The sequence below is a fragment of the Kogia breviceps genome, chromosome 15, assembly GCF_026419965.1.
Source record: "Kogia breviceps isolate mKogBre1 chromosome 15, mKogBre1 haplotype 1, whole genome shotgun sequence".
In the NCBI taxonomy this organism is placed as follows: Eukaryota; Metazoa; Chordata; class Mammalia; order Artiodactyla; family Physeteridae; genus Kogia; species Kogia breviceps.
This window is the reverse complement of record NC_081324.1, coordinates 57,682,855-57,707,047: the sequence shown is the minus strand read 5'-3', so window position 1 is coordinate 57,707,047 and position 24,193 is coordinate 57,682,855. Positions and strand designations below refer to the sequence as shown.

The window sequence follows — 24,193 nt, the reverse complement described above, 5'->3', positions numbered from 1 at the left end:
ACAATGGCTTTTTCACAATCCTTGAACTGCAACCGATAGCAATTGTGTTAAATATGCATGGGGACTGTTTGGAAATACAGGGCCAGTATTTTACTGTGGAATGCTGGGGGCCGAAAGGTCTTTTAGTAGGAAAAAAAATATCAAGAACTACTGGCAAATATTAGCTCAGCTTCATTTTTTAAAAAATAAAGAAATAGAAAGAATGTTTACAGCATTTGTTTCCCTGAGATGCATGAATTGCTTCACCACCTTGTTGTGAGAAGGGTCAGGTGTGAGTGTCATGTGCTCCCACCAATGCAGTTGTTCATCCAAAATCTGCATTTGGGACCCGCACGAACTCTGTGCTTCAGGCGCCAGCCAAGGTTTGCTTTGGTTTTGGTTTTTTCCAAGAAGAAGAAATTTGAGTAATAGTTAATCAAAAAATAGTTAACTAGGGCTTCCCTGGTGGCACAGTGGTTGGGAGTCCGCCTGCCGATGCAGGGGACACGGGTTCGTGCCCTGGTCCGGGAAGATCCCACATGCCGCGGAGCGGCTGGGCCCGTGAGCCATGGCCGCTGAGCCTGCGCGTCCGGAGCCTGTGCTCCACAACGGGAGAGGCCACAACAGTGAGAGGCCCGCGTACCGCAAAAAAAAAAAAAAAAAAATAGTTAACTAAAGGAAGATCACTCAGACAGGTTACTTGGTATTGGTGATTGAATTTTTCTTTTTCATTTTTCAACCAGTTTGCAAAGTTTGCCTCTGGAACAGCCAGCTTACTTTTTTTGTTTCCTTTTCATTTTTTCCTTAAGAATAGATTTTTTTATGAACCCTATCAGTTTGAAACTTGAGGTTGTCCTTCCTGGGTTTTCAGAGAGATTTACCCCCGTGCCTTTGAAAGTTAAGTAGAAAAGTAGAAGGAAATTATCCCAGACACACATCTTATGTTGATTCAGAAAATTTTCTTCAAATGAATCAACAAATGCATCTGAACAGAGGCCCTTATCTTCATCCATTGTGGAAGTTATTACATTCATTCATTCAACACATATTTACTGAGGGCCCACTACGTGCCAGGTGTTATGAACACTGGGAATGTATCTGCAGACAAATAAAAATCTCTCCTTTTGTGGAGCTTAAATTCAAGTGGGTGGAGATGGACAATAAGCCATAAGCATAAAAATATGAACAGGAGGGAGGAAAAGGAGAAAGAAAAGTCTAGGGTCTCGTGTAGTGGAAATATGACCTCGCTGGTCCTCAGATCTCAAGGACACACCATCAGGTGGCACCGCTGGGTGGCATCCCCTGGCACTCAGGTCCACGTAGGATTCACACGACACACACCTGTGCAGCCCCAGGCATTGCTGCTACTCTTTCTAGGTCTTTCTTCTTGCTCTGCCATAGTAAACAGCAGAGAAGTCCTCACACCTTCCCACAGGGCCTAGAACAATCTTCCACCAGAGATGCAGCCCACACACGTTGCTGACTGACTGGGTCAAGGGTGGGAATATTATTTGGAGTGCCAGTTTGATGTTAGCAATTAAGTAATCTGTTACCTGGAAATTTCTGGACCTTTTCCCCTCCAGATTCTACGCAGCAATTAACAAGAAGTAATCAGAGATACTCGTAATGTGATTAAGTAAAATTGTCATCAGGCAGGTAATCTTAAATACAGCCATGCTTTAAATACAGACTCATTAATTTTGGCTAAATGGTGTTCTAATGTTTATTATGCATACAGAGGAATTTTAATTGTGAATATGTTTTCACATTGCTATGCTCCGTAGTCCTGCCATCCCCCGCAAAAAAAATTATCCAACTAATAATTCCCTCCCAGAGAGAAGCTAAAGGTTAATAATGTGACTGTCGAGTGCAATGCTGATCTAAAAAGGATAACATCTTGATGAAATGGGTCTGATAAGAAGGTGGAAGGACTTGACCTTTTTTTTTTTTTTTTTTTTTTTTTTTGCGGTACGCGGGCCTCTCACTGTTGTGGCCTCTCCCGTTGCGGAGCACAGGCTCCGGACGCGCAGGCTCAGCGGCCATGGCTCACGGGCCCAGCCGCTCCGCGGCATGTGGGATCCTCCCGGACCGGGACCTGAACCCGCATCCCCTGCATTGGCAGGCGGACTCCCAACCACTGCACCACCAGGGAAGCCCAAGACTCGACCTTTTATGTGAGTCAGCACAACGCTCCCAAATTAGGTCCTAAGTCACAACTGGTTTCAATGCCCCCATTTTTCAAATTAATCATTTGGGTGCATGTTAATTTGAAAACTGATTAGCCTTAGAGGATGTACAATTTTAGGAAAAGCAATATTTAGTTAGTTCATGCCAGGCAAGTTCTCTTAACCTGAAAAGACTATAACAGTGTGTAACAGTGATCTGAATTGGAATCATGAACTTTCGGGGGAAAGACCAGTTTTTCCATATCTGGGTAGCTGTTTGACACTGGAAGAGTCCTTTAGAACTTGTAAGCACTCTCAGCTGACTTGGGCTGCAGAAACTCATTTCACAATTCTGTCTACATTCTGTACAGACAGAAGGAAATACCTTCAGGAGGAAACAACAGAGAAATAAAGAACTCACTGATTTCAAAATCTCAAGCTCAAAGTTCCGTACTCCATTTTTTACTGGTATTAAACTGGTAACAAGTATTTGCTTCCACAAATCTGTTTAGCCCCTATTTTCCATTTCTCTGGAGACAATAACTCATCACACCCACCCACCCTCAGAAGCAACTTCATCGCTTTCTCGACTTCAGTGAGGATCTGAAAATAAAGTAATAGATGAATGGAACGTGACAGAACAGTCGGGTCATGTGACTACACGCTCCTTCATCATCCCATTTTCCAAAACTCCCTAGTAAAGCAATTATCCGATCTGCTTCACAGGCTCATTCAGGAGCCCTTAGAAAAAAAGATGATGTCCTGTAGAATTCTCCACCCCATTCAGTGCTTGCCCACAGCCTTACCCACACCAGGTCAATAGAATTTAATATTTAACAACCGGATGGTGTTGAAGAGGCATTTGAGAAATATTAAGTAAAGTAGAAATAAAGAAAGATGTACTTTTTCAGATATTGCTTCGATTATTCAAACTTCAGCTTAAGATGTAAAAGAGCTAGTTCTCCAGTCCCTGTAAAATCATCTTTCGTATACTTTTGAAGATCCTAATGAAATCACCCTTAGTTTTCTCTTTTCTGGATTAAATCCACCTACTTTTAGTCTCTTCATCGATTCACTCTGAAATGTTCAAATGCCTCTACTGCTAATTCTGCTTTTTTCTAATCTTCGTCCCTACGTACCTTCACTGCTGTTTGCTTCATTAGAAAGCCCTTCCCTTCGTTATCTCTGCACAGTCCTTGAGAAGCCGGCTGTCGTCACTCCGACCTATGGCCTGTTTCTGCTAAAAGTTAATGGTGCCATAGGTCTATTCACCCTCCTCCCTGTCAACTCTCAAAACAGGGTGACCTGTGGGGCACAAGGTGGGAAAAGCCCAGAAAGCCATGGAGTCATGCAGCCATGAGATGAATCCCGGAACGCGCATGGGAGGCCTGCCATCCTGGAGGAAAATTCCCAGGGATGGTCATTTTGCTAATGGTTTGGAAAATGTGACACACAACAAGCACCTAAGGAAGAGGCGTTAGGCCAGTTAGAATCCAGTTTTCAGGCTTAAGGATGTCACCTGAGCACTTCGACTGTGTTCCCTATAGCTCCTGTCCCACGTGGCTAGCTGTTTGGTTTGCAGACTTTTCTATTTGGGCCCATTGCATTTGGTTTCTACCCAATCTGAATTTCTTTCTCACGGAGAATTTGTATGGCCTGGCTGAAGCAACTCTGATGCTTCCTCGTATTCCCTGCAGCACTTTGCTCAGGGCTGCGACTGTGGTCACATAATATATTTCTCAGTTACATGAAGTTGGTTGTATAGCGGATTAGCACATTTTTATGAAGACATGACTTGCTTTGAATAAAGCTAACCCATTTCGGCCAAATTCTGGTTCTGTCTTCCATGAGTATTTATGTTCTGCCAATGGATCCAAGCCATGATTGTGATAACACTGATGCGACCACGATCCGGGTGATCAGTGTGGCCCAGTGCAAACCAAGCACCGCCCTCAGCTGAATGAGTATGTCAGCAAAGAGGGAAGTCCTGCCTTGGCCGGGAGAGGAAAAACAAGTTTATAAAAATAACTCTTGGAAAGACTAGGCAAAGCATTACCTAATAATTAATCACTCACTCTTTCATTCATTATACATTTTTTTGAGCATCTACTTCAGTCAGACACCGTGCTCATCACATAGGCACCAGTAATTACGTATGGTATTTTTGATCTTTGAACTGTAATAATGAATGATTGAATGACTGAATAAATGAACAAAAGTCAGAATTAGAATATAAATTTTAGACTGTGGAAAGCCTTTAATAGTTCACACCAACTCTGATAGAGTGTTTCAGAAGGTCTGAAATGTTTGAATTACGTAAGGCGGTGGGTGGCCTTCCAAATTTTTAAAATTTCATCGCACAGAGAGATGCTTTAGATCACAACCCAGTGCATAAACACACACACACACACGTTTCTGTCAACTGTAGTTTTTTTAAATTATTGGTTCCAACCCATTAAATTGGTCTCATGACCATGGGTTGTGACCACAGTTTGCAAAGCACCACCGTGGGGGACTACAACAGTGACCCTCCGCCCTGGCTGCACAGGAGTCACTGGGAGCTTTTTAAAAACAATCAGATGTCTGGGCTCTATTCCAGACCAACTGAATCCAAATCCGGAGGTGAGGTCTGAGCCTTGGCATTGTGTTAAAGCTCCCTCTGTGATTCTGCTGAGCAGCAGGGGTTAGCATCACCGCTCTACCTCATGGGAAATGTTCTTTTAAAATAAACAACTACCATATTAATCATGTCAATAATATGTGCACATACTGAAAAGTTCAATAGTATAGATGGTTATGAAATAAAAACTAAGACTCTGGATCAACTCGTTACCCCTCACTTCCACTGTCTGGAGTTAAACATTATTAACAGCTTCTTCCCTAAAACTCTTGTTGCAGATACGAGAATCTATATAGTTTCCACAAGTTTACATTTCCAGATAACTTTAATAACAGGTTGCCAAATTATAAAAGTCACTGCTGGTATTTTGATGAGGATTGCACTGGATTTATGGATTGATTTAGGGTAAACTGATGTGTTTACACTATTAAGAATACAATAGATCTTTTTATTTATTCAATTATATTTTTATGTCCTTCAAGAAAGTATTACAGTTGTAACCTACACATTTCTTATTAAGTTTATACCTAGGTGTTCTTTTTTTTTACACTCTTATAAATGAGATAGTTTGCCTCATTATATTTCATTACTAAATACTGCTTGTGGGCTTCCCTGGTGGTGCAGTGGTTGAGAGTCCGCATGCCGATGCAGGGCACACGGGTGCATGCCCCGGTCCGGGAGGATCCCACGTGCCGCGGCGCGGCTGGGCCCGTGAGCCATGGCCACTGAGCCTGTGCGTCCGGAGCCTGTGCTCCTCAACGGGAGAGGCCACAACAGTGAGAGGCCCGCGTACCGCAAAAATAAATAAATAAATAAATAAATAAATACCGCTGTTTATTGAAATGCTACTGAATGTGGATATTAATTTTGAAACCAATCCACCTAACCGAATTATCATCTGTTGCTAATAGAATTTCCCCCAATTGATCCTTTTGCATTTTCTGTGTAAACACATTGTCTGAAAATAGTAATAATGTTGTATCCTCAGTTGAAATATTGATGCTAATAGAATTTCCCCCAATTGATCCTTTTAGAATTGCTAATAGAATTTCCCCCAATTGATCCTTTTGCATTTTCTGTGTAAACACATTGTCTGAAAATAGTAATAATGTTGTATCCTCAGCTGAAATATTGATGCCTCATATTTTTCTCGTATCTAATTGTATTGATCAGTACTTTCAAAACAAGTTTAATTTGAGATGATTCCAGAAAGTAACATCTATTATTATAATAATAAACTATAATAATAATAATAATCTATATATGATGATCTATTATTATAACAACTTATAGCTAAGAATTATATACACTATATATAGGCATGTTAAGACTGAGAAAAAAAATATCTAGGAATAAACCTACCTAAGGAGACAAAAGACTTATATGCAGAAAATTATAAGACACTGATGAAAGAAATTAAAGATGATACAAATAGGTGGAGAAATATACCATGTTCTTGGATTGGAAGAATCAACATTGTGAAAATGACTCTATCACCCAAAGCAATCTACAGATTCAATGCAATCCCTATCAAATTACCACTGGCATTTTTTACAGAACTAGAACAAAGAATTTCACAATTTGTATGGAAACACAAAAGACCCCGAATAGCCAAAGCAATGTTGAGAACGAAAAATGGAGCTGGAGGAATCAGGCTCCCTGACTTCAGACTCTACTACAAGGCTACAGTAATCAAGACAGTATAGTACTGGCACAAAAACAGACATATAGATCAATGGAACAGGATAGAAAGCCCAGAGATAAACCCACACACATATGGTCACCTTATCTTTGATAAAGGAGGGAAGGATATACATTGGAGAAAAGACAGCCTCTTCCATAAGTGGTGCTGGGAAAACTGGACAGCTACCTGTAGAAGTATGAAATTAGAACACTCCCTAACACCATACACAAAAATAAACTCAAAATGGGTTAAAGACCTAAATGTAAGGCCAGACACTATCAAACTCTTAGAGGAAAACATAGGCAGAACACTCTATGACATCAATCACAGCAAGATCCTTTTTGACCCATCTCCTAGAGAAATGGAAATCAAAACAAAAATAAACAAATGGGATCTAATGAAACTTAAAAGCTTTTGCACAGCAAAGGATACCATAAACAAGACCAAAAGACAACCCTCAGAATGGGAGAAAATATTTGCAAATGAAGCAACTGACAAAGGATTGATATCCAAAATTTATAAGCAACTCATGCAGCTCAATAACAAAAGAACAAACAACCCAATCCAAAAATGGGCAGAAGAACTAAATAGACATTTCTCCAAAGAAGATATACAGATTGCTAACAAACACATGAAAGAATGCTCAACATCATTAATCATTAGAGAAATGCAAATCAAAACTACAATGAGATATCATCTCACACCAGTCAGATTGGCCATCATCAAAAACTCTAGAAACAATAAATGCTGGAGAGGGTGTGGAGAAAAGCGAACACTCTTGCACTGCTGGTGGGAATGTAAGTTGATACAGCCACTATGGAGAACAGTATGGAGGTTCCTTAAAAAACTACAAATAGAACTACCATATGACCCCGCAATCCCACTACTAGGCATATACCCTGAGAAAGCCATAATTCAAAAAGAGTCATGTACCAAAATGTTTATTGCAGTTCTATTTACGATAGCCAGGACATGGAAGCAACCTAAGTGTCCATCAACAGATGAATGGATAAGGAAGATGTGGCACATATATACAATGGAATATTACTCAGCCATAAAAAGAAATGAAACTGAGTTATTTGTAATGAGGTGGATAGACCTGGAGTCTGTCATACAGAGTGACGTAAGTCAGAAGGAGAAAAACAAATACCATATGCTAACACATATATATGGAATCTAAGAAAAAAATGTCATGAAGAGATTAGTGGTAAGATGGGAATAAAACACCGACCTACTAGAGCATGGACTTGAGGATATGGGGAGGGGGAAGGGTAAGCTGTGACGAAGTGAGAGAGTGGCAGGGACATATACACACTACCAAATGTAAATTAGATAGCTAGTGGGAAGCTGCCGCATAGCACAGGGAGGTCAGCTCGGTGCTTTGTGACCACCTAGAGGGGTGGGAGGGTGACGCAAGAGGGAAGAGATATGGGAACATATGTATATGTATAACTGATTCACTTTGTTTTAAAGGAGAAACTAACACACTATTGTAAAACAGTTATACTCCAATAAAGATGTTAAAAAAAAAAAAAGACTGAGGAAGAATGTAGAAAACTTGGTAAAATCACTTTCAATAATTTTTTTCAGTTACCTTTTTCTTTAAGAGTCTGTCAACTTTAAGGAAAAATATCATTCTGTATTATTATCACAGTTGAAATTTTATCATGGATATTCATAACAGATTTGCCCACATTTTTTTTTTTTCTTTTTACTATCATTGTCAGGTTTGGTTTCAGTGTGTTGCAACTTTATAAAAATAATTTAGGAAATTTTACTCTTTTTTTTAGAGTTTGTAATCATTTAAATAGAGTTTAAATAGAGTTTGGAATCATTTAAATAGAGTTTGGAATCATTTAAATAGAGTTTAAATTATCCCTTGAATTTATTTCATAGAATTCACCTGAAACTATTTTATCTTGATGCTTTTTTGGCCTTTGACAAGTTCCTCATGTTTTTCCCTAGTAATTTATCTATTTAAGTAGAACTACCAGATAAAATGCAGTACCTCCAGTTAAATTTGAATTTCAGTAAAAAAACAATAATTTTTTAGGATGACTATGTCTTACACGAGACATGTTAAAAAATTCTTATTTATCTGAAATTCAAATTTAACTGGGGGTGCTATCTTTCTATTTTCTAAGTCTGGTCACCCTAGTTACAGATTCTCTTGTGGTGTGAACTTTGGTAATAAATATTTTCCTAGAAAATTGTATTTTTCATTTAGGTTTTTCAGAGGGGTCAACATAGCTTTGAGCAAAGTGGTCTCTTACAGTATTTCCTCATTTATAATTTTGTGTTTTCTCCCATTTTCTTTTTTGAGCCAGTTTGTAGTTTATCTATTTTATTGGTCAAAGGAAAAGCCTCTCTTGGAATCATTTTGTTTTGCTTCTCTCATCGGTAAATTAGGACTGTTTCTGTTAATATCTCTCTATCCCTTCCAGGTCCACTCCCTGGGGTAAGTGTGCTTCTCCTTGACTGGGAGAGATGCAGGCTGCACCAGAAGTGGGGGAGTTCCCAGCGAGCAGTTGAAACCGTGTGGGGAGAGTGGAAAATGGGAAGCGAAGGGGCTTAGGAGCAGGCCTGAAGGGGCTCCCCCATTCCCAGACCTGGCAGAGAGGAACGAGTTCATTAGGAAGCCTGAGAAGGAGTAGCAGGCAAGTCAGGCAGGAGCCAGGAGAACATCGAACCTCAGCACCCCCAAGTCTCAGCTTATCCGTTGGTGAAATGGGCAGAATACCACCTGCCTCACAGTCCTGACAATGCAGACATCCAGTGAGACTCCTGACCCCAAGGCCGCCCACGCAGGATGAGGGCTGCTGCGGCCCTGGTCCAAGCCCATCCTGTGTTCTGTCCTCACTCTCTGGGTGGGCCCCGTGCCTGCCTGCGGTGTCAGAGGCTCTCTGATGGGCCCTGCATTTACTTAACCCTCCAACCTTGCATCACAAGGGTCACAAGGACCCGCCGCCACCTTGAACCTTAGAGCTGCCACTGCTGCAGGTGACACCCTGCCCTTGCCATCCGCTCAGGTCTCCAGATCCTGGTTTCCCTAGGGCTCATTTTCCTCTGCCGTCCTCTCTTCTCTCCTCAAGGCTGCCCTTCTTCTTTGGTCTTTTGATTCAGGACCCGGACTGGGATACTGGCCCCAGAACCCCAGGCTGGCCTCGACGTGCCGCCTTCTGGGTTACACTGAGCCTGGACCACAGCTTCCCGTGCCCACCCAACACACTCCAGGGCTTTTGCTCACTGGGGTCTGAACGGGCCGCACGGGCGTCTTCAGAATTCTGGAAGAAATGACTGATGCCACCCTGTGATTTGGGAGCTCAAGGAAGAGCTTCTAAGTAGAACTATTACCTACTCTAGGAGATCACTCACCTTTGTGTTTTAACACCGTCTTGACTTCATTCCTCTTTAAGAAAGTAGATGGCTACTCCCACAGCAGAAAGAGGAAGCAATAAAGGGTCATCCCGAATATCCAGAAACCACAGTTGCCACGTGAACCGCTGCTGTGGACGAGAGAATTGGTCCTCAGCGTCTAGACCTTTGGCCTCTTTCCCCTTCCCCTCTTATGAGGGTGATGCTGGTGGATGCTGCTTGCAGCTCACTATGACGATGTTCCGCGGCGCCATCCAGGACCACAGCACGGACCACGTGTGGCTGTTTAAATTTAACTAGTTAAATTCAGAGTAAAGAACGCAGCTCCTGACACCTGAAACTACTATAATGTAGTATGTCAGTTACGCCTCAAAACAACAACTCAGTTCCTCAGTCTCCGTAGCCACAGGGCTGGCGGCCACGGTGGGTTCAGCATGGATCTCAGAACACTTGCAGAGCTGCAGAACGTTCTACTGGGCAGCATTGTCCTGGGCCATCAACTTGGCCACAGAGCCAAGAATTTTACACAGTCACCCTGGGAAGAGCAAAATCAGGCAGATTAACCCCCCGGGGCCTGATCTTATTTCCAGGAATGACGGCAGTTCTCTGCTGCTGGAGATGGGCAGCCTGAAGGTACCAATCCAGAAAACAGTCTTTTATGCAAAATATTTCCATGACAAAAGGAAGAAGTCCTGCGGTGTTGTCCAGACCACGTTTCAGGGTTCCTTTTTACATTTTTAAAGAGAAAACAAAAGAGGCAATAATTCCTGTTTTCCATTCCATTCTGTTCCCTCAAGGCCCTTGAGCTGTGAGGCAGGTTTAAGAACAATACTCTTTTCTCTGTGTTCAGCCCACCCCCGAGCTCCCAGGATGGGAGGGAAGAACAGGTGGAAAAAAAAAAAAAAGGAGAAAGTCACTTTGTCCCTGATGAAACGCTTGTTTAAAGTTACGTGGCCCCAACGTCCACGGCAAGACAGGACTGGAGTGCGCCGGCCGACCGGGTGAGGGTCCTGGAAGCTCAGGCCACAGGTGCAAAGGTGGAGGGAACCCAGCCCTCCCCTCCCCCACTCCCCTCTCCCCGCTTCCCTTCTCCTGCAGGCGGAAAGCTGGCCGAGCTCCTTCACTGGACTCCTGGGCTCAGCCGCCAGCTCCTTCTCAGAGCCCAGCTTCATCACTGCACCCCGGTGAGGGCAACCCAGCAGACGGTCCGTCCCTTCAGGAAAACAAAATTAGCGAAGACTTTTGTTCCAAAGCCTATGCGTGGAACCCAGCCACCGCCTGCCTCGGGCCTGCAGGCGCAGCTCTGGTGAAAGGTCCGGCTGTGTGGATGCCCAGAGCCGGAGACCACAGGGGTGACCCCCTGGAGTTTGCAGGACCATCTGCCCTCTCTTGGAGGCTCTTAGGAAGGAGCATTAGCCACTGCTGCTGCTGCTTACAATAACAACAATGACAATAGTAATAGAGCAGCACTTTTCACTCATCAACTTCCTTAATTCTCACAGCAGCTCTTTTATGATCTTCATCTTGCAGATGGGAAACTGGCAGGGGAAGGTTATTTCACCCGCTCAAGGTCACACAGGTAGCAAGGGAGATCTGCACCCAGGTGTTCTGAGCACATGGGCCACTCTGCAAACCACTACGTTAGAAGCACCGCAACAAAGAGCTGTGAGAAAAAACTCTGAGAAGATACCCAAATTTGCCACCTTCCCACCCATCCCCGCACTTCATGTTTTTTTCTGATGATCTGGCCCAGCTCGAGACTGACAAACGCTGCTGGGGCCAGTCAGCCTTGCCCAGAGGGACCTCTAGGAGACACGTCGTCACTGGGCACTCCCAGCCTCACCCAGCAAAGTCGCCTGAGGAGGGAAGGAGGTGCAGCCCAAATCTCACACCGTTAGGGGACCAAAAGCACATCCACTGAATAATACAGTGTCTGGTTTCAGGAGAGATACCCGGGTCCAGGCCATTCTTCCACAAATACTGGTTGAGTACTCAGGATGGGCCAGGCCCGGTGCTGGGCCCGGTGGGTGACACGTCCGTTTCCAGGTGACCAGGTGCTGGAGGTGACCTGCGTGGGTTTATTCCACAGCTCCTCCTCTGATGTTCTTCCCAGCATGGACTTCAGGTTCCTTTCCCAGATTAAACCCCATCAAGCTCAGCAGCAGCAACAGTGAATGTGCAGGACTGGGGCTCAGGTAGAAGTTTCTAAATGACTCAGTGAACAGAGATGGCTCGGATGCCTCCACCGTGATCAAGCGTCCCAGGACTTTTGGTGGCCGTGCCACTGGCATCCATCACCGTCTTCTTACCCTCCCACCATGAGCTCATGAGCCGAGCCTCTGAGTCCCAGCTTCAAGAACCACATGGCAGTCTGCGGGCCGCTTCCCCCGTGCTGCATTAAAGCCAAGGGCACCCAAGTTCACCTTTGAAGGGCTGACCGCGCCTCAGTCGTGGGTCCAGGCAGCAGGGGCGTAGGCCGGCGGCGTTAGAGATTCAGTGGCCCCTGAACCCCTAAGCCTGCCCCGTCTGTGCTCCATCAGCCAGGCTGCCCCTTCAGACAAAGTATTCTCTAAAGAATTGCTCAACATTTATTTAAAGGCAAGCTTTTCATGCCCCACACAGAAGAACCAAAGTCCCTCCAGTCGAGCAGACATTCTCTTCAGAAAGCAGATTTTTTGTTTTGTTTTGTTTTTGTTTTTGCGGTACGCGGGCCTCTCACTGTTGTGGCCTCTCCCGTCGCGGAGCACAGGCTCCGGACGCGCAGGCCCAGCAGCCATGGCTCACGGGCCCAGCCGCTCCGCGACATGTGGGATCTTCCCGGACCGGGGCACGAACCCGTGTCCCCTGCATCGGCAGGCGGACTCTCAACCACTGCGCCACCAGGGAAGCCCCAGAAAGCAGATTTTTAATTATCTGTTAGTCTTTGAGGACTTTACTTCCTCATCCCAGCTGACTTATCCCAAGATTCCTTCCTGAGAAGAGGGCTTGCAAACATCATTGTTCTTGATCTCGTTGGCGATATTTAGCCTCTCTAGGTCGGGGTCCTGGGTCGCTAACTACCTGGCCTGCTCCTCCCTCCATCTCACTGTAGATCAGTGAGCCCCGAATCTGTTGTCCTCAGCCTGTAGTTCCTCCTACAGACGGAGAAGCTCCCTTTGCCCCCATTTGTATTTCTCTCCAGGTTTGGCATCTTTTTTGTTTTGTTTTGTTTTTGGTTTGTTTTTGGTTTTTTTTGCGGTACGCGGGCCTCTCACTGTTGTGGCCTCTCCCGTTGCGGAGCACAGGCTCTGGACGCGCAGGCCCAGCGGCCACAGCCCACGGGCCCAGCCGCTCCGCGGCACACGGGATCCTCCCGGACCGGGGCACGAACCCGTGCTCCCTGCACTGGCAGGCGGACTCTCAACCACTGCGCCACCGGGGAAGCCCCAGGTTTGGCATCTTGAACATGCGTGATGCACGCAGCCCCTGCACTCTGCCGGCCCCGAGCCGGCTCCTCAGCCTGGCTGGCACCACCACCCACCCGGTTAGGTGGACACGTCAGGCAAACTCAGGAGCCCCCTGACTCTGTGTCCACCTGCTTTCCCCAGTGACCGAATCCTGTCCATTTTGCCCCCTGAGCAACCTAGGAACTAGCCCCTCCACCCTGGCTGCATTTCCCTACTGAAACGACTGTTTTTCTCACCACAGTTACTTCTCCGCCTTCTTCCCAAGAGGAAGATTGATACAGATTTTGATCACGTTCCTCTCCTGCTGAAGACATTTCCATGGCACTTCATTGTCCCTAACTTAATGGCCCAACTGCTCAAGTGCCTCAGAAGATTCTTGTAAACTGGCCTCTTTTAAAAATTATTTATAAAAGAAAAATACTGGTAGTAACCTAAATGTACAATAGAGCAAGAACGTTCAAGTTCATTATGATGAATCGACGTGAAAAAAAAAAAAAAGCTATGTAGCCGTATATGTTTTCTGTCATATAATATTAAGGGAAGAAAAAAGTAGGAGACAAAATTATATATAGCAATTTAGTAATATTTTAGATCTGTATAGGAAAAGACAGGAAGGGAATCCCACAAAATGTTAATAAGTTTTATCTATACGTAATGGTTTCATGGGTTATTTACATTTTTTTCTACACACTTGTCTCTGTTTTCCAAATGTTCTTAATTGAACGTTAGTTAGTAACGCTGTTCTAATTGGAAACACACATGGGACACGCAGGTACCCGCCCTCCGCTCCCCAGCACCTCAAGATCCAAGTCAGTGGGTATAGATAGGACTTGGGGAGTAAGTGCCAGGGACAAGCTGTGATGCCCCAACAGGGTGTGCCCACCACACCGAATTCTGCTAAGCACTTCCCCAGTTTCCTTATAAAATCCAGAGACCCCTCCCAATACCTTAACCCAGCCGTCTGTCCCTAACACTGGGACCTCTGTCCCTCAGCCCAGGACGTTCCTCCCCGATTCCAGCCAGCCTCATGCAACTTCCAAGCCAACGTCCCTCCACATTCGTGGATGGCTCCTGAATCCACGCGCCTCCTCACCGGATCTTTATTCATCTTTGTTTACTCAATATGCCAACCACCTTCTGCCCTGAACCTAATCAGCACCTGCCAGGCAGCTGACACAGGAAGGTGGACCCTGAGAGCTGAAAGGCACCTTCTGGATCGTCTGTATCTAAGGAGGACACACAGGCCACACGCAACAAAGAGCAGAACTTCAGCCAGATTGTGCGTCTGGGTTGGATCTGCTGACATAACGGTCTCACGTGGTCTCTAACTGCTGTTTCCTTTGAAAGAATTATCTAGTTGTTTTAAGAACTGAAACTCTAACATGCTGATAAACCACGTGTCATGAACCCAGGGTGGGCCCGAGAGAAGAACGGAGCATGGTGGGGTGGGGCATGGGAGCGCTCGCAGCAATGGTACGGGTTATAGAAATGCTCATAAAAAAGATACGAATGGGAAGGCACAGACACAGGGAACCACTGAGGACCTCAACCCCTCCCGTGACCTGGACGTTTCCAGTGAGTTCCGCGGGGTCCTCTGGGCCTTCTCCTCCTCTCCAACTGCCGCCCCCATCATCACTGACCCTAAGGCCATCAGTTATGCGCCTGGGGGCGACCGTGCAGAGGCAGATATCCTGCCCTATTTAGAATCACCTCCCCCTCCAAAGCCCACCTGCGACCTCAGTTGATGTGTCCGGCTCAGCTATGTCTTCCCTCGGCCTCTGCCTTCTTTTCCAGAGTTCTCCTTGGTCCCTCCTACAGAGACCATTAGCGGCTCTGCCCTGCTCCGGACCCCAGTCCCTGACATGTCTAAATCCTGAAATGATTCAAGCCAGAATTCTTGCTGCATCATTATACCAGTGATGAGTCAAAATTCTGAGTGTATGGGGGTCCCCAGCATCCCCCTCAGCCCTGCAGGAAAGTTCTGGCGTTCCTACCAGGTTCACCCTCTCCATCTGCCCTCCAAAGAGAGTCTGCTTTTGCCAGCTCCGTGCTGAACCTTGTGTGATGCAGAATTAAGGAGAAAGGGGGGCAGACAGAGAAGAGGCACCCAGGTGGGAACTGAGAAGAACTTACTGATGGTTGAGAGAAAGAGAAATTTCAGAAGAGTTGCCACAGGCCTCGTCTTGAGTTATTTTACAATGTGTCTATTCTCATGGCGTGGTCCTTTTTTGGGGTAGCCTCTCTCGTGTAGTATCATTTTTAGATCATGTGAGTCATGGCTTCAATGGGGCTGCATATTATTTTCTGTAAAAATACTAGTGGATATGGGGAATGGTTTATCCCTGTTTTTTCCCCCAAATTTATCTGTGTCACAGAAAGCATAATAATATGCCATGTTGACAATACTACTTGAATTTGGGGGCAACATAACAGAAGCTAGGAGAAAAAGAAACCTTCTTAAGAAAACACCTAATGCTTTTGCAGGTTACCCATCCTAAAAATGTTACAGAAGATATCTGAGAATTGACCTTGAAGTCCAGGTCTCGGGCCCAGCATGCATTTCACTGTGGTCTTCCTTTCACATCAGCCAAGGGGATCAAAGTTATTAATACACTGTAGGGAGCTTTCTAGCTTCCAAGTGATGTCTTAGGTATTAGCTAATCTGGATGTTCAGAAGTGCCTGGGAAGACATGACATGTGACCTTAGCTCAATTAGGAGATGATAAAACTCAGGTTCAGGAGGGTGTTAAACGACTCAGTCAAGGTCATGTGGCCAGAAGGAGCTGCTGCTTCTGATGGAAAGACCATCCAGAATCCAGATGAGTCAGTGATCTCTGGCGCCCCGGCGAGATTTGAATGATTCAAGTGCCTCTGATGCTGTCAGAGAGCGAGGGTGCTTCTCAGGTGATCGTTAGCAGGAAAGAAGCTATTTAGATTGTTACAGATATTCAGGCCGGAAAATGAAGGAAATCAGGTTGCTGTGGATTTAATGACTTCATACAGAGATTTCATAATGCCTTAGACTCCCCATGTCCCAGGCTCACAGCTCTGTCATCACAAAGACAAGGGAAGGTGTGAGAATCACCGAGGTAACTTTGGGTCTTGAAAATGACTCATAACAGTGCAGTGAGATCTCAGAACCTACCAACCGGGCTGGAGGGAGGAGGCTGAAAATACTCAAGCCAGGAACTTTGCAAAGTTTCTGACAATAGAGTTCACTGCCAAGTTGCCCCTTTACCCCCAAAGTCACTGGAGTCTGCATTGACAAGAAGAGGAAAAACTGGTCTAGAAACATTTTCTGGTTGATTGGTCCAAAACAGAAAAAAAAAAAAAAAAAAAAAGCCGCTGAATTTGGTAGCCAATGTTTTGTGACCTGAGCAGCCTGGCAGTGCTACTGTCCGGCCAGTTACTGAGGTTCATGTGTAGAGAACTGTGCACAGCAAGGGAGACCCATGCTTATCTCTTGCTGTTATCGTAAAGTTATTTGGAAAAACTTTCCCACTCAGTACGTTAGCAGTAGGAGCCCTGGTTAGGCCAAAGATCTGAGGTATGAGCCTACTTCTGTACCAACCTGGAGATGTCCTGAAATCTGTCCGTCCTTCACTCAGTCTATGTGAAGCACAAGCAACTTCTCCTCTTTGGGGAGAGGGCAAAAGGCTGGTAGATTCGGGGTCACTTTGAGGAAGTGGAAGCAAGTGATAAGACAAAAGCAAGAGATGCTTACCTGCACACCTGTGGAATGTTGACTGCATCCTCCCCGAGGGGCCTCAGTGACTCACCTGGTAACACAGAGGGTAAAAGCAGGGATCACTCCTTTTCTCTTCTCTTTATTTTGAGACCTTCTACTCACCTACCAGTCTCTCCTTAAAGCTTTCCCACCCCCCAAAATGGCCTTTTCCTCTTTTCTTCTCCCTCTGAATTTAAAACTCCCAACTCGTGACCTCTGACTTCAAATATTCCTTATGACACGTTGAATTGTTGTCTTTTAGTTGCGGCAGAAGCCCATGAAATCATATGGACTTACACCCTCTTTCTCCTTTCCCTTCTAAGGACAGGGGGTTCCCCCAAGGATCCTTGTTTTGCCAAACTCTCAAGAATATCTGGAGAGATGGGAGCGTATGACCCACATGTGGCCTGAGAGAGGAGGATAAAGAAAGGCCAAGAAGGAAGGGGAGGAAGAGACAGAGGATTCTCAGAAAGTTTTGCCTTTTCAGAAAGTTTTGCTTTATAATGTAAGATGCAATTCCCGCCTTTGTCTTCTGGTGTCCACCCTTCAGAAACCTTTATAAAGAATCTTCAACAGGGTCATGTGTGTGTGTGTGGGGGGGGGGGTGTTTTGATGTAACAACATACTGAGACTGACCTTAAGGTGACTGGATACATTCAAATTATACGTGTTCTAGAAATTCTCTCACATAACTTTTCATGTGTGCGTGTCTTGCCTTGCTCTAAATTATATACTTTCTGAAGATGATAACTGAGGCTACACAATCCATCTCTATCTAGCATATACTGCCTATCACTGTGTCTTACATATGATAAATACTCATTCAATGTTTCATTCCTTGACTGACAGGAAAAGCATGTTTGGCAAGAATTACTATAATGTATTATTTTTATTTATAATATAAGTTATTATATATAATTATATTTATAATTATTATTAAATTACAGTGAGGAGCCAATAAATAATAGGAGAGAATCAAGAACTTCAGCCAAAGGACACATTTTTGTTGGGATTTTTAAAAGGATATATTCTGTTAGCTAGGCATAACTGTATTCCTATTAACCTTGGAAGAAAAAGCTTCCTACTCAGTCTCATGTGAACAGAAACACAAATGCCTATGAGCCGTGGGGTGCAACTGCTGTCATGACTTTCCAGTCAAACTTCCAAGCAGAGCAATCTCGGAGAGGACCGTCTCCAGCTTTGCAAGGTGGTCTTAGGGGAAATGAACCGCCGTCTAAGAGGATCCCAAGCAGTGTAATGCTGGTAGAGCTTTAACAACTGGCTTCAGGAAAAAAGGCCCTGGTCTGTAGCGTGTGCCAGTTTCCGTGGCTTAAGTACTCCTGTCATGGTGGATCTCCAACTGCCAACATGACATCAGTGAATGCAGAACTGGAAAGAGACGGGCCAAATCTGCTCTTGGAGCCAGTATAAGTCAGCTCCGGGGCACCCCTGATTCTAAGGCTGTCCCCTTGTGGATAACCAAAGAGCAGGTCTGCAGACTGCAGAGGAAGGCGGGGGTTTTGTGTATTTTTTTTTTTCTTTCAGAAACATGAGGCTGAGACTCACAGAAGTTACAGGAGGCACCAAGAATTATTCTTAAAGCATTACGGAAAGAAAGAGATACATGGAATACAAACACCAGGCCAGTCAGCCAGCTGATAAAGCATCCCCTTGTACAGTATTATAGTTGCAAAGATGTCTCAAATTTCATTACCCCCACTGGGCTAATGTGAGTACCAGGAGTGCCAGAACAGCACAATTATAGATGGTTAAGACCTTGGAGGTTGTCCACTAGCTCCTTCGAGGCATGAGATTTTTATTCTGATAAGGGCAGAACAAGGAATGTGCTGGCATCTACACTTAGGTCAGTCATCTGAAGATTTCTCCTCCGCTTGGGCCATATCCTTTGGCATCCGATATGCCATTAGCACATTAGAACACTCTTCTGTGCCTTGTTCCCCCAGGGCCCAGCTAAGATGTGCTAAAATGCCCGGGTCTGGTGACCCGCAAAATGGGGAACAGGCTTCAAACAATGGAGAGCTTGTTGCAAGTCAATTCAATCTGTTTAAAGCAATCTCCTTCTGGTGTGTGTACTGCAAGTGGTAGAAGTGCATGAGCAGGCATGCACCTACACACCTGCTCTCCATCCTCAAAGCCCCGCCCCTCCTCACACACCCCTGCCTAATTCCTGAACCTACAGAGTGGAGAGATACAGATGGGGGCCCTCAAAGGGTTCCTCTTCATTCTGATCAGCTGATCCTCTTCTTCTTTATTTTAATCTTAAGAAAAATATCCCCCAGGAATCTGAAAACAAAGACTAGATTCCAAAATAATTACTGTGAGTGTACAGGGGGCATATCTCTTTTCCAAAGAAGCCCAAAGAATTTCATGTGAAATATGCTATATCACTGGAAATCATATATAATTTACTTTGGGGGAAATTTTACAGAGCAGGATGTTGTCACTTCCTAGTGTCAACTATTTTCTTTTTTTAAAAAAATGCTATTTGAGGGTTTCCCTGGTGGCGCAGTGGTTGAGAGTCCGCCTGCCGATGCAGGGGACACGGGTTCGTGCCCCGGTCGGGGAGGATCCCACATGCCGCGGAGCGGCTGGGCCCGTGAGCCATGGCCGCTGAGCCTGCGCGTCCGGAGCCTGTGCTCCGCAACGGGAGAGGCCACAGCAGTGAGAGGCCCGTGTACCGCAAAAAAAAAAAAAAAAAGCTATTTGTGTGTGTGTGTGCAATGCCAGTTTTATTTATTTTTATTGAGATATAGTTGACATAGAACATTACATTTGCTTCAGGCATACAACATGAGGATTCAATAATTGTATGTATTGTGAAATGATCTATCCTCTATAATTAATGAATGAAAATGCCTACCCAAAAAGGTTATGAACACCTCATTGCTAGTACTCATGCACAACAATCATCAAAAACCACAAGAGTTTCCAGGGTTTGGTGTGTAAGCCTGGTGAGGTGCTTTTTAGGCAAAAGAGGTCATGGACGGAGCTGGTTGAGGGGAGAGTGCTGTACTTCAAGGTTCATTCTGTTTCCTATTTCCACCCCTACGTCAGAATGTCTGTCCTTGACCCAGAGCTTGTCTGATTTTCAGAACTCAGCCTCCCAGAAGGGAGGACCAGAATCGTGGAGCTCTGCGTGAATTATTAATGGGCATTAATAACAATACCAAGGGGTCACACTGAATGAACTTCTGAGGTTTACGTACTTTCATCACACATACATTCAATGACAGAAGGAATGTTGATCTCGTGTCAGAAAAATGATCCAGAACAACCTTCTGCTTCTGACACCAGAACAAACAGATATTTTATGGAAGAGCTTGGTTGCCCTCTTAAATCCTAACATTTGGGGTTAAGGGTGTACAAAAAAAATCCTAAATAACAAATTTAGCTCTGTATTTCATTTACCTAACTAAACTTTTCCAACCGTATTTATATTTTTCAGCCAAGATGGACCATATCAGCCAAATTTTAACACTCTCCGTAAAAAAAGAAAAAGAATTTCCTGGTAAGTTTAGCCAAAACTTCAGGTGAGTGCTTAGCTAAGATTTAATACAATTTATTGAACTGAACAAAAATGAAGCCAATGGACATAGTTTTATAAATGCTAATCATGTCTTTTAGCTCTAATCTCTATATTACGAAGATCACAATTGTTATAGCTTCTTGTCTGATTGTATATTTTGCTGCTGTTTTATTCCTGTTAATGCTTTTTCTCTTAAATTCTATTATGCCTCATATTAATATTGCTATACTAGCTACCTTTTAAATTTGGTTAGTAATTATTTACCTGGTTTATCTTTGTTCTTATCTTCATCCTCCACATATGTGTAATATTTTGTTTTATGTATGACTTCTAAGAGCAACATATGGCTGGATTTTTGTTTTATTCATTCCAATAGCTTCTGCCTTTTGCTAATGGGTAGCTATAATCATAACTGTAATCACTCTTATATTTGAACTAATATCTACATATCACACTGTTTTCTTTTATCATCCCTTTTGTCCACTTTATTTCCTCTTCCTATTTCTACTGAATATGATTTTCTATACATCCAACTTTTGTCTCCCATGGACAGTTTGGAAACTAGATATTATAGTTATATTATTTTTGTAATTACTTTAAAATAGTGTACACACCAAACTATAAACTTAGCATATTTATCTATTCAGAAGTTGTTTTCATAACTAAAACCATACCCCTAGTTAGTTATCTGTTTTATATTAGTTATCTATTTTATAGTCTATTTTTAATAACATTTACTGACATATTCTATTAATTCCTGTATGTATTATTGTCCCCCCCCATCTCATGTCTTCCCTCCAGGTTCCCTTTCTTCTTGATAATACCTTTAACAGTGAAGGTCTGTGTCTTTATGGGTCTGAAATGTCTCTGATTTGCCTTCAGTCTTGAATGATAGTCTAGGTAGGTATAAAATTCAAGGTTGAAAATGATTTCCATCAGTATTTGAAGTCCACTGTTTTCTGGCATCTACTGTTTTCTGTTTGGTTGGTTTTTCATTTTTATTTATTTATTTTTGGCTGCATTGGGTCTTCATTGCTGCATGCTGGCTTTCTCTAGTTGTGATGAGCGGTGGCTTCTCTTGTTGCAGCACATGGGCTCTAGGTGTGTGGGCTTCAGCAGCTGTGGCACACAGGCTCAGCAGTTGTGGCTCGAGGGCTCTAGAGCGCAGGCTCAGTAGTTGTAGCACATGGGCTTAGTTATTCCATGGCTTGTGGAATCTTCCCAGGCCAGGGCTCGAACCTGTGTCCCCTGCATTGGCAGGCGGATTCTTAACCACTGCGCCACCAGGGAAGTCCAGTGGCATCTATTGTTGATGAGAAGTCTCTCTTAATTGCCACGCCTATGCCAATAATCTGTCTTTTCTCCCTGGTGATTTCCATAATTTTCTTTTTGTTCCTGATATTCGATGTTTACACTCTGATGTCAAGCCTTAGATTTGTTTCCATTTAGCTTCGTTAGCATTTGGTAGGTACTTTCAATCTGAGGACACATGTCTTTCTTCAATTCTGGAAAGCTCTTAGCCATTAATTCTATCAGTGCATCCACTATGCCTCTGAACTTCTCTTGTGTATTTTGACTTTGGTCTTTCTGTGCTGCATTTAGGGTAATTCTTCAGCACTATCCTCAAGTTCATTGATTCTCTCTTTGTGTCCAGCCTATTGTTTAAATTGTCTATTAAGTTTTTAATTCCAATAACAACATTGTTTGTTTCCAAAGTTTCAAGTTGATTCTTAGTCATATCTACTTAATCTTGTTTTATTTCTGCTTGGGTTTTGTTTCACAATTTTTTGTTCTTTTTATGAATACTCTTCCTGTGTTTATCTCTTGCAGCATTCTTCTATACTTACCTGTAAATGTGTTTCTCAGGCCGACAGAGCATTTTAACTCCAGGACTTAATTCATGTTAATTATCAATTTTGTTTTCTTTCTTAGCTTCAAAAGTCTTTGTGCATTTTACAAACCAAAACACTTTTGGAAGCCAACAGACTTGCAGGATCATTTCGAGGTGTTTGATTTGGCTATTTGTTTTGTGTTTCTTTCTTCCTTCCTCTGTGTTCCAGACTCCCTGTCCATAAGGTGGGGGTGACCCTCACCCACCTGCCTGCACCCACTGCCCAGGGTTAGGGTTATTATTCAGACCTCCTGTTCGGTGCGAGGATCTCAGCTTCAGCCTCCCAGTCGGGGGGAGGTTTCCTGAGGCTCCTCCCTGCCCCTGGGTCTGCTCTCCCTGGTCCACAACTTCCTTGAAGCAGCAGCTTGTCCCCAGCAGTTTTCCACATTGTCCTCTCATAAGGGACGGCTTAGCACCACCCCAGACCCAGGCTTCAGGCACCCAGCCTGCTGCCGGCCCCCCTCGGCTGCAAGGCTGTGGTCTTCTCTCTCCTGCAGAAGCCCCCCTGCCCTTCCTGCTTCCTGTCCCAGAGACCCCCGCAGGCCCACGTCTACAGTCCAACCACTGTTTGCATTGCTGTTGCGTTTCTGGTGTAGGGGAGGTTTATGCTGAATGTTTAGCCTGCTGTGGTTATTCACCTTTTTCTTTTTCTTTTTTCATCAATCATTGCTATGTGCTTGGAGCACCAAGAGTACTCAAAGCATGAATTCACTGCACCTTCCTCTCCAGTGACAACAAGAAAAATGACCATTCATTAAATACTTATGTGCCAGGAATTGTGCTAGGTATTTTCATCTCTTACCTCATGTCATTCTTAACATGCTTCTGTAAGGCAGGTGCTATTCTGCATCTCCATTTTATACAAGAAAACTAACCCTCTCTAGAGCTTAAATAGTCTCTTCTGTGACACATATTCTGGCAAGTAGTGCATGGGTGTAGAATCCAGGTATGGCTGACTCCAAAGCCAGAGCCCTTGACCTTGATATAGTAAGGATGAGATGATGCCTCCTGATAATAATCTCACATTCATTACTGGCTTTGTAATTCCATAGAAGAACCCAAGGAAGAGGAAGGGCATGGGTTGCATTCTGTGGTACTGGTTTCCAGTTAGAGGTCATTTACTAACTACCAGAGTGACCTTGGAAGCGACTGCGGCCACCTAGGTCTTTATTTTCTCTATAAAATGGTGTTATTAAAAATTAATATTTCTCCCTGCTTCCTTATGAAGGTCAAAAAATAACAGATCGTGGGGTGGGTGGTGGTGGGATGAATTGGGGGGTTGGGATTGACATGTATACACTGATATGTATAAAATACATAACTAATAAGAACCTGCTGTATAGCACAGGGAACTCCACTTCGCTGTACAGTAGAAACTAACACACCATTGTAAAACAGCTATACCCCAATAGAAAAAAAAATTTAATAAAATAAAAATATGAAATATTATGTATGTTATAATATTTTATATTGATTCTATGCTTCTTTTCTTGTATTGAAACCAAGAGATATCATAAGCAAAGTTTATATTATTTTCCCTGAATATATTGCATTACAGTCACCCACACTAGAGCTCATTTGCTATTTCTCTACCCACTCACAAAAGCTCCTGAGATCTTACTATGGTTTATCCCTGTCAGTGTGACATTTCACTTCCATCTTTAATTTTGGAGATCTCACTGTGTACTCTCTGACCCACATCACTTATAAAACTATTAAATAAACTTGTAACATTTTTTCATCTAGAAAGCAAATGTTT

General features: G+C 43.9%; 1 long non-coding RNA gene across 1 annotated transcript in view; it reads right to left on the bottom strand.

The window, feature by feature from the left end:
* Positions 1-24,193, bottom strand: part of LOC136792637 (uncharacterized) — a 216,772-nt gene that overhangs the window by 102,613 nt on the left and 89,966 nt on the right. The window contains exon 4 of the long non-coding RNA XR_010836710.1: positions 16,994-17,048. This is a non-coding gene — a long non-coding RNA (uncharacterized lncRNA). The remainder of the gene's footprint in view (positions 1-16,993; positions 17,049-24,193) is intronic.